At 41.8% G+C, this 11,511-nt stretch overlaps 1 protein-coding gene across 1 annotated transcript in view; it reads left to right on the top strand.

Moving 5' to 3' along the window:
• The first annotated feature begins 449 nt into the window (after positions 1-449).
• The window catches only part of IL22 (interleukin 22), a 28,583-nt gene continuing 17,521 nt past the window's right edge, over positions 450-11,511 (top strand). Inside the window, exon 1 of the mRNA XM_025283921.3 lies at positions 450-534. The gene's annotated coding sequence lies outside the window, so the exon portion shown is untranslated. The remainder of the gene's footprint in view (positions 535-11,511) is intronic.

Genomic DNA, 11,511 nt, shown 5'->3' with positions numbered 1-11,511 from the left:
AGTTACTCAAAGGTGATTTTGCGCATGCCTCTTGGGCTGCGTAAGTTGTATTTCTCTTCACAAGTCAGCTCAAAGGATTTCTAGTTTGGAGTGTTTTCTCTATGTTCAGAAAACTCTGCCTCTGACTTTGTACACTTTAAACCCATTGAAGAAAAGAACTGTGTATCATCCTCAGAACATAGCCCAGATGCCAGCGTGGAGGAAGTAAGGTACAGCTGTTTGCTGAGTGAAGGAATGAACTTTCAATTTGTAAGGGTATGATAACTTGGTATATATTCAATTGACCAATTCATCGTACCCTTTAAAATTTAAAGTTCACTCCTTCATGTGAGTAAATAGTTCCCCTGACATCAGAGACTGCCATTTTGGGGGGAAAAAGAAAGTCAACCCCCTCATCCCACGTTTCTGGAACCCTAACATTCTACCTTTCTTATGCCTTCAGAAACATGTCTCAGCTTGGCTCTGCTTCCTCTCATTCCTTGAGTTTCAGCAACAACAACCATTTCCAGCACTGAAGAAAATTCCAGCTTTAAAGTAGGCAACAGATTACCTTTTGCATAATGTTTGCACAATGCAATGTTTCTATTTCATTGATTATTTTTGTGGAAAAATGATGGGCTTACAGCTAGAATTGTTGTATCATATTGACATACCCATCTTTCCTCCTGATGAAGATCACCATAGGGCTGAAGGACTCAAATACCCTATTTGTTGGATGATAATCCATAGCCACCAAGGAAAGAAAATATTCTTTCCTGTGGTATAATTTTTTAGACATGGTTATAAACAGGTTTAAGCAGGACTTTTAAAGAAAAATATATATTGACTTAAGCAGAACCTTAAAAAATGAAACACAAAAATAAAAATACAAAACTGTGTATGCCATGACCTCACTTTTGTAAAATGATTGAGTTAGCATACTTAGAGCAAAAATATGGAGGACTATGCACCAGGCTGTTAAAGAGGATTTTTCTGGAGGGCAGGATCACAAGAGAGCTTCATTTTTCAGATTACAGATTTCTGTTTTTGCTATGCAAAAATGTGAAGAAAATCCTAGGAATATTTTTATTCATAGCTTTATTCTGGGGGCTATTTTGCTTTTCTTCATCCTCAGAATGAAAGTGCTGCCTAAAACATCATTTAAAATTTTGGCTCATCATTGTTGCTGCCATTATTCTGATTTCACATGATGCTGGGGGAAATGTTTTTTTGCTTAGTCTCTTCTCTAAGCAGTTGTTCCCAATTTTTAAAAACAGAATGGGATATCATCCTGAGATCATAGCTCGGCCTAGTATGTCTCTTTTGTTTATGTATTTTGGAACATGTTATTCTTTTTTTTAAGTTTTTTTTTTTTAATATTTATTTTTGGGCTGCAATGGGTCTTTGTTACTGTGTGTGGGCTTTCTCTACTTGTAGCAAGTAGGGGCTGCTCTCTAGCTGTGCTGCACAGGCTGCTCATTGTGGTGACTTCTCTTGTTGCAGAGCACGGGCTCTAGAGCACAGTCTCAGTGGTTGCGGCACATGAACTTCCTTGCCCGGTGGAACTTCCCTGGACCAGGGATTGAGCCTGTGTCCCATGCATTGGCAGGCCGATTTCCAACCACTGGACCATCAGAGAAGTCCCAGGACATTTGTTCTTCAATGATACGATGAAAAGTCTGAGACTTTCATGAGTCAGTGAATCATAATTTCCCCCACAGCTAAAATTTGTCAGTTGTTTACAGCAAATAATTTCCAAATTGTAAGACTACATCATCAGAAAGTGGAACTCTGGACCATGCCTCCAGCAGTGGAGCTGATGAGGCTTGTGCCATGGTGATATGGACCACACTCTGAGTCAGAAAGTTCATTAGAGGACTGGGGTTCAAATTCAGCAATTGATAGAAGAATCCCTCTGTGACATCCATGATGTGTCAGATTCTGTAACTCAAGGACTCTCAACAGGAGTCATGGAAAAGAACCTTCAGATGACTGCAGCCCTGGTCATCTCGAAGACAAAATCCTCATGATTCTTAGAGCCAGAATTTTAGAAATGATATGAGCTAACATATGTTTGTTGCTTTAAGCTGCCAAGTTTGGGTACAATTTGTTACATTGAACCCAGGTCTCCTGCATTGCAGGTGGATTCTTTACCATCTGAACTACCAGGGTAGCCCTTGTTGCATAGCAAGAGGTGGCTAATAAAAAAAGAAAATAGTGAATTTATATGGTGGGTGGTGCCTGCAGTTGCCAGGGTGGATGGGGGAGGCTTCTATGAGAAGGAGTTTTATAGCAAACATCTGAGGGATTTGGGGTAATAATAATGTGTCAATGGGGGTTTCCCTGATGGCCCAGACAGTAAAGAATCTGCCTGCAATGCAGGAGACCTGGGTTCGATCCCTGGGTTGGGAAGATCCCCTGGAGAAGGGAATGGCTGCCTACTCCAGTGTTCTGGCCTGGAGAATTCCGTGGACGTACAGTCCACGGGGTCGCAAAGAGTCGAACGTGACTGAGTGACTTTCACTTTCAGCACTTCAGTGGAGGTTCATCAGTGGTAACAAATAAGCCATTCCGGTGTGGGATGTTGATAATGGGGAACCTAAGCATGGGGTTGGAAGGTATATGGAAAATCCCTTGGAATGAAAAATTGATCCTAAAGAGGGGGAGAGAGAAAGAAACCCTGAAGGAGGTGACAGAGTGAGTCATGTGCATATCTGGGGACGATTTCTTGTTAATCTTTCTATAGCACTGAAGTCATACGGAACTTACTTCAGTTATTTGAATGCACTATTTTCCTTTTTAACTCCTGGTCTTCCCACATGTTATTTCCTTCACGCATAACTAAGCCCTCACCCCCTCCCTGGCACCCCAGGCCACCCCACTCCCATTGAGACCTCATTTAGCCATCAGATCTTAGCTTAGGTGCCACTTCTTCATATTTCCCTAGTCTGGGGGTAAGTACACCTTCCTTGTGCTTCCTGTGTCCCTCACCTGCCCCCCCACCCCACCCCAACACACGTGATACACTGTAAGTGCTTGACACACTGTAAGATGATGGCCTTTTAAGATGATTGTTGTTCATTAGGTATATTGTACTCTGTAAAGATAGGGCCAGATCCATGACAGTGATAAACATGTCCAATAGAGCAATGGACACTTCTTTGGAATCAATGCATATCTACCCAACTCATGAAGAGATTCTGCTCCATCACCAAACAGCAATCACATCAGTCCTCTGAGTCTCTGTTTCCTCATCTATACAATACCTCTCTTGGAAAATCCTCCAAGATTGGTAAGGGTCACAAATGGGCCATGCAAACCACCTAGCAGAGTAAGTTCTATATAGTATGGGTCACAGTCTAGTGATAGGAATTTGTTCCTTTACAAGACAGTTCATTCTATTCTATTATCAAGCAGTTTTATTCAGGAGAAAACTGTTGCCTTGAAACTGGCAAAACTGGGCATTAATACCTTCTTTGGGTAAGCCCCATTTTAATTTTTCAATCCCAATTAGATTTTAGAATACAAGAGTCAAACATTAGCCAAATTCTTCTTTTCTGCCTCCCTCCCTCTGTTCCTTCCCTCCTTCCTTCTTTCTCTTCTTTTATCAGGTTTATTGAGACATAATTTATGTTTAGTAAATTGCATCCTTTTTCAAAGCACTGTTCTATGAATTTTGACAAATGTATGCATTCTTACTACCTCCCCCACACCCTAGTCAAGAGATTTTAACTTTCTATTTATCATCTGTTGATGACAATTCAAAGCAGTGTACAGTGCTTGTGATGCTTCCACTTCTGCTAAAATGGGATTCCCTAATTTCAAATGATTCTGCCTTATTCTCTCAGTGTTTGGGGCATGGACATCCAAAGAGGTGCCTGTGTTTTGGGCTGAGTCTCTGCTAGTCTAAAAGGTTGATATTCCAAAGTCATGTTACCCTGCACTTGGATTCCTTTGTGTATGTCTCAAAGCAGAAGACTGTGAATGGTCAAGGATAACTCTTTAGCTTCACTTGGGGCCCAGAAGGTCAAATTCCTTTCTCTTCTCTAATAGAAATAGAAAAAGGAAGATAGCAAGATTTATAAAAAGAGAGATTTTTAACAAGAAATTTGTACATGTTTCTCATTATGATCCTGCCATTTAAGATGGTTGTTCTCTTGCTCTCTGCACACCCCCTGCTCAATCAGTGCCACTTCACTTACACCCTACTTACCTGACTACATTTCTGTCTTAATCATAGAGCTGAATCAGTAAATGCCTACGTACTTTCCCCCGGCATCAGTTTATGATTGTTCTAAACTTTAGATCAGAAAGGTTCCACTATGATAGCTTATCAAAGGGGCAGTGAAGGGTCTGCTCTTCTCCTGGTTTCCCTGGTAACCAATGTGTCAACCTGACATCATTCTATAACTGGCAACCTACCCCTATAACTGGCTTGCTCCCCATAGCGAAGCCTTCATAACATGGTGGGGTGTTGCTCCAGGACCTTGCTTCAGACAAGTAAGATTCCCGTTCATTCAACCATCTACGTCTGTCAATGACTTTCTTTCTTCGGTCTTGAGGCTGGTCAAGCACAGGGCTTGTACACCTACAGGGTACAGCCCAACACTCACCTTGCTCTAAATTTCTATCATATTTAATGTCAGCACCATCTGTTATTTTAATGTTTCCAATTTGCCACTTTTTTGTGTTTGTCTCATTGACTCAAATATAAGATGGGGAGTTGTTCCTTATTTTTCTTTCCTCCTGCATAATGAGGACTAGACCAGTGTCAGGCACACCGAAGTCATTCAATAAATGCTCTTGTGAGAGACTGACTCGTGGGAAGAAGTGACTTTTAGTAAATTCATGGAAAGGTTTTAGGTGCCCATATCAGGATTTCAGGACAGAACCTCTACCAGAATGTCAGAACTTTTAATTTATTTCAAATTAATTCAATTAATTTAAATCATTATGATGAATGATGCTTTTGCCAGCACCTAGCAACATCGTGTGACAAATACAGACATCTAGGAAAGTGGATTATCTCAAAAGATCAAGGTAGAGTTTTGGTTGTTTGTGGGTGTTAAAAAATGAAAGAAGGAAGCATTTGTGGCTCTTGAGGTTAAGTGATGCTGGCTTCCAGTTCTTTCCCTCAATCCCCTTCATCATGTATGTCATTGTCGAGAATACTAAACCACCAGGGTGATGCAGGGGAATCCCATAGGCAAACATGATATTAGAACAGGTTCTCAGAAGGGTCTCTGGAAGAGATTTTCTGGACATCCTGGCTACCCAGTAGTGTGTGAAAGTCGCTCAGTTGTGTCTGACTCTTTGCGACCCCATGGACTATACAGTCCATGGAGTTCTCTGGGAGAGAATACTAGAGCGGGCAGCCATTCCCTTCTCCAGGGGATCTTTCCAATCCAGGGATCGAACCCAGGTCTCCCACCTTGCAGGGAGATTATTTACCATCTGAGCCACCAGAGAAGCCTAGTAGTATGCATGCTATAAAGTCCCCCAAGTCAATCTGGTGCCAAATAATGCAGTCGTACATTCTGGGATCTTATGTGAGAATATAAGAAAAATCCTCTACTCTATCTCAACTACAGTGAATGCAGCCAACCACAAATATTTCCAAAGAAGTCACAGAAATTTTAATGTTATAAGAAAGTCAGAGGGTCAGGATAAGGCCTAGACCAACACATTCATAAGAGGCAAAGAAAGTTGCCCAGAGACACGTATCCAAACTCTTTCCTCTACAAGCCGGTCTTTTTGTATCAGCTTCCATCCAGTCATTCCTTTGAGCTAAAATGTTAAAGACTTATGCAAAAATGCCTATTGGCAGTTAGAATTTCTCAGCTATTAGTGCTTAGATTAGTTAGCCATTATTGTCTCAGTTGCTTCCCTTGTGGCTCAGTAGTAAAGAATTCGCCTGTCCATGCAGGAGAGGCAGGTTCGATCTCTGGTTTGGGAAGATCCCCTGGTGAAGGAAATGGCAGTCCACTCCAATATTCTTGCCTGGGAGATCCCATGGACAGAGGAACCCAGTGGGCTACAGTTCACAGAGTCAAGAAGACTCAGACACAACTTAGTGACTAAAAAACAACAACAACAATAACGACAAATTGTTTCAAATAATTACCTGCTGCCACAATGGATAGTGGAAACAATTTTTGATAAGGTTTGGGACAGGAGGTAAGGTCCGGGGCATGGCGTGTTTCTGCTGAGGCTGTGCCTCCATGGCGGAAACGCTGGGCACCCTGCACAGTCTGGGTTCAACATAAGGTGGAAGAGAACAGGTCTAGTGAAGAAAGTGAGTTGCGGCTGCCTTTGTGGGTTTGTTACCCAGCCAGGTTTGTTTGCCTGAGCGCAGCAAGACAAAATCCTGAGGTGCCAGGGTTTGGAGCAAAGGCAGGGTTTATTCCCAAGGCAGTCAAGAGAGGAGATGGGAGAACAAGTATCAGATCCCCCTCCCTGCAAGCGAGGGGCTCAGGGTATTTATGGGATGAGGAATGAAGCTTCAGAGTGGTCTGAGGCATGGGAAGCCTGGGGAAAGGTGATTGAAAAAAGGTGCAGTGGTTGTGGTTCTGGGCAGGTGTAATTAAGCTCCAGGCCTCTGCACGTTCAAATGTAGAGGTGTTTAGCACCATCTGAGGATGGAGTTTTTGGCCTCTCTGAGGTCAAATGATCATGAGTGGATCCTCATGCATGTCCAGTTGGAGAGTCCATGGTCCTAAGTAGTCTCAACCAGTTCAGTTCCGACTAGACACAGCTGATTCCACGTTCCTGGAAAACAACTTGGGCAAATATTGTTTAGGCTACAAGACACTTGGAGGACATGCAAGTCTTAAAATGAACTTGAGTAGTGAAGGCAGGTGAAATGGATTTGACGAACAATTACCCACAGCTTCAGTTTTTTATCTAGAGTGCCCTCAGGATGGCCTGGTAACCATGCAGAGAGTGGGAAAGCTGTGAACCTGGGCAGTCTTTGGAGTTGGGTCACTCTGGGGGCATATGTGTCTGCACATGGTGGTAAGAACTGGATAACTTTTGTGATACATGAAGACAGCATCCTTTTTGAGAAGACTTCTTTGAGTGAAATTCCAGGTCTGATCTTAGCTCAGAGAATGAACCACAGAGAGGCTGGGATCACATAGGTGCAGACTTTATCCTTCACAAAATAAGGAAGGGGATGGTTTGTTCCTTATCTCCTTTCTATATCCATCCCACTCTTCTATTTCCTTGTCATTCTCTCTCAATCTCTGCACCTAATGTAGAGGGAGACTTCCTATTAAAAATACTCTCTTGGTTCAGTTTGAGTAATCACGTCATTTGTTGGATGTTATGTAGAATAGCCATCACCTCACTTCTTGTTCTTTTCATTTTACTCCAGGCCATCCCTATAAAGTGTTGGAGAATATGTGCGTGTATGTGAGAGAGAGACAGACAGACAGACTCAGACAGACCACAGTATTTAATGGAATTACAGGGAGAAGCAAATAAAAACTGACCTGTCCATGCTCCCTGCTCTGGTGGAATCAACCATGTAGTTGGGGAGATAGAGAAATAGGTAGTTTACATTCAAATTCACATGTGCCACGATAGGAATGAACACAAGGTACCGTGTGACTTAGTGGAAGAGAAAGTGGTATAGATTCATGGATTCCAGGAAACTTTCTTTGCTAACCAAATCTTTGCTTTGCCTGGATCACTAATACCTGAAATCCTATCATTGGAGATGCATTTAGCTTGACATCTCACTCTGAGATAGCATGGGGAGGGGAAAAAACTTAGCCCCAAAGTTGTCATTGTGTAGCTGTGTGATTTGGAGAAAGTTATTTCGCTTTCTGATCCTCGTATTTCTTCTCTGCAGAATTTGGAATAACATAATTTGAGAGGTTATTATGAAGAGCAAATGAGATAAAACATAGGCAGCAGCTGAAAATTATGGTTGATACTAGTTTTATGATTTATGACTTAGTGTGATATAAAAGAGTCTGGGGAAGAAGTTGGAGCTAGAGAGATGGTGAATGAAATGATGTGGAAAGGAAGAGATGAAGGGTCCAAAGCACCCTTGTTTTATTCCACAATTTTGCTTCAAATCAACTCTAACTGAAGATAATAATTTTTGAGAAATGCAAACAATTGACCTCATTATTAATGAGGAAAAGGAAAGAAAGACTAGAACGTGTGACTCAGTCATGCTGTCCACAGATAAACCGCCTCTTTTCCTTCCAACAGAAACTATACTGACATCATCAAATGTCCTTTCTTTTTTTCTCAGTCTCAGGATCTGGCAGAGTTTCTGAAAGTCCAACAGGGGCGTATTTTCATGGTTGGCTGAGAACAGCCTGAAAATGTCTTAGTGGTTAGCAGAAAAAATCAGATTCAGAGACCAAGAGGAAGCCAGGTTAAAGAATTTTAATTCAATTCTTAGGGAGCCCGAAAAGGGAGCTTCTGGGTGGGGCTGGAGGATTGGGTATGGGGAGAAGAGCCCAACAGTGAACTGCAAGGGGTGTCTGTATGAAAGAGAGTGTAAAAGGTCATGCCAAATATCTTCCTCAAGAAGAACGTCTCTTGTCCCATTCTTGATGTTTTTGGATAAATTCCTGTGTTGGGGTCAAATTCAGTATAAATAACTCTCCTCCGTGCTTCCCTCTGTTGAGAATGTGTGGAGATGAGGACAGTCTACACTGAAGCTGAAGATGTCAGTTTTCATTACTCGGTTTCCTCCAGATGTCTGAGTGTCTGAGTAGAAGGGTTTTGGTCTTACTCAGTTCACGCTCCTTCTCAGGCTCTGTTGAGAAGCTGTCAAAGCAACTAGAATGTTTGTTTTCTAGTAGTTTTCACTTAGTGAATCTCTCCTAGGTGAGAAGGTCAATTCTATGAGGACAAAATCCAGGAGCCAACAATTCCCTTTTACCCCTCTCTCCAAAACATATAAGCTCTGTGCCCCCAGCATGCCTTTCTTATCCTTTCCCCCGACTGCACCCCATTCCACAGGGGAAGCCATGTTTCATTTCTATTCCAATTAGTTACCCATCCCATCACCCCATCCACTTCTGCCCCCCTACCCCAGTCATTTCAGCTGGAGTAGAGGAGGAGTAATCCCTGAGAATAGAACGGAATCTGTAGGGCTCATGAAACAACTAAAAGGAGAAAGTTGGTTAGAAGCCTTTGGGCTGCTGAGAGACAATCAATGGCATCAGTCTAGTGATTCCTTCCAAAGCTTCTAAATTTGGCCTAAGTTTCCCTCAGAGTCACCGTTTCCTATTTCACTCATCTCTTTCTCCGAAGTGGCTACAGCTTCTCAGGGCCCCCCTCCCCCGACATATGGCACCTCTACACTCTGGATATGCCAACTGTTAGGCAGACCATTCAGGCTGATCACCAGCACTCTATGGGACTATGCCTCACAGATCACTCGTTCCTAAAACACTTTAAGTAGCTGACATTTTTTTTTCTTTATACCGAATTGTCTGAAAATATTAAATATTTTTTTTTTCACAAACTCAAACTAGCATTAACTCTAAATCTTACCCATTGGTGGCTCAAGTATATTTGGATTCTGACCATTCTCTTCATTGTTTGCTTATTTTGTGTTTTTGAAAAGTTTTAAAATTTTATTTATTTAACATTTAACAATTTTATTTATATATTTTGGGGGCATGCCACAGGATATGTGGGATCTTAGCTCCCTGACCAGGGATAGAACCCACGCCCCCTGCAGTGGAAGCTTGGAGTCCTAACCACTGGCCTGCCAGGGAGTCCCTGTCTTCACTGTTTCTTATGGCACCAGTACCCCAGCTGTTGCTGTCGCCGTCTCCTAGCTCGTCTCCTTGATGCCAGTTTCTGCCTCTTGGATTCATGCTCCGATAACTCTCAGGCTATCTTTTTAGGTTATTGCTTTATACAAGTCCCTTCCATGCACAACTGTCTGTACATGCTAAGTCACTTCAGTCGTGTACAACTCTTTGAGATGCCATGGACTGTAGCCTGTTAGGCTCCTCAGTCCATGGGATTCTCTAGGCGAGAATACTGGAGTGGGTTGCTGTGCCTTCCTTTAGGAGATCTTCCCCACCCAGGGATCTGTAATGGCTTTCTATTGCCCACTGTCTCAAGTCCAGACTGTTCTGGCTGGTATTCAAAGCTGCTGTTACCCTACATACCCCCACCTCACCTTTGCCACCATTTCATCCTAATCTATTAATTAATTCTAATTCTAATTAGAATTCTAATCTAATCTAACCAAACCATTCCATTCTAATCTAACCAGTCATTTCAGTTCTATCAGCCCCATCTCCAGGGTTTGTTTTCCCTCTCATTTCTTCTCCTTAGGAAACCCTCTTCCATTCTTTAAACTGATTGCAAAATTAATAATATTAACTGTTTTACTCAGATTCAACATCTTGCAGTCTTGAATGAGTTTCCAGTATCAGTTTTTAATCAGACACCTCTACTGGAATGATTATAATTCCATTATAACATGTTTTATTCCTTTAATGTTAACTTGTAGGTTAATACTACATAGAATATTATTTTTCTCTTTGAGTAATCACCATCTGCATTATACTCTGAGTGCTCTGAAAGCAATACATTCACCTTATTCATTTGTGCACCCCTAGTGTCCGTCCAGTGCCTGGGACATAGCACTTGAATTAAAAATGTTATAAAATCGATTGTGTTAATAAGCTTCTTGAGGTCAGGGCCATGTCTTAGTCATTTTGCATCCCCCAAAGCCCAAGACAGTACTAGGCACATGGCAGATATTCAGCTGTCACTATTACACTGAGTTCTGAAGATAAAGAAGTAGGAATTATCATGCTTGGAGAGAGTATGTTTGAAAAGAGACTAGGTGTAGGATGTGTAGGATGAGCTCTAGAAATCAACAAGTATGGCTTTGGCTTTGTCCATAACCTAAGAAGAGAAACCTGAATAGAGAGTGAAGGTCAACCCTTCTTGAGAAGTATAGAACTGAACAGAAACAGCCCTGGAAATTATTGTCTGAATTAGAGAAAAATGTGGACAGGGTCACTGCTGAAAAGGTGTCACTGATTCTGAGGAATAGTGATGTTAAAACTTTCATTACTGGAACATACACATAGAAAATTATGTTCTAAGCACAGTGCCACAGAGAACCTGTGCTCTTATGGAGCTGATATTACAATGGGCAAATGAATAAGTGAATAAATAAAGCAGATTCCCCTTTTCTCATCCAGCACACATTACTGTCACTGCTCTACTTCCTGGTAAGCCTCACTCAGATATTTCCTCTTTGACCCATTCAACTGTATGTTTCCACTTCTTTGTTACTTATTGTTAACTCCCCTCTCTTCTAGCCTTTTAAGTATTACAATACTATTTCCATCTGGTTCTTATATATAATTCCCTCCCTACTCATTGAAGGGCCTGTAGGTATTTCTAATTTCTCTAAAGCTGCGTTCATGAACTAACATGAGGTCAATTTCAATTCTAGTTCTCTGGTCAGTATTTAGTTACTTCTTATGTTTCCTCTCAGAAGTACTTCCTCCCACTTCAAATAAATCCTAA

This window comes from Bubalus bubalis, chromosome 4 (genome assembly GCF_019923935.1).
Source record: "Bubalus bubalis isolate 160015118507 breed Murrah chromosome 4, NDDB_SH_1, whole genome shotgun sequence".
Taxonomy (NCBI): domain Eukaryota; kingdom Metazoa; phylum Chordata; class Mammalia; order Artiodactyla; family Bovidae; genus Bubalus; species Bubalus bubalis.
Note: the sequence above shows the minus strand (reverse complement) of the source record. Positions and strands in the feature narration are given on the sequence as shown.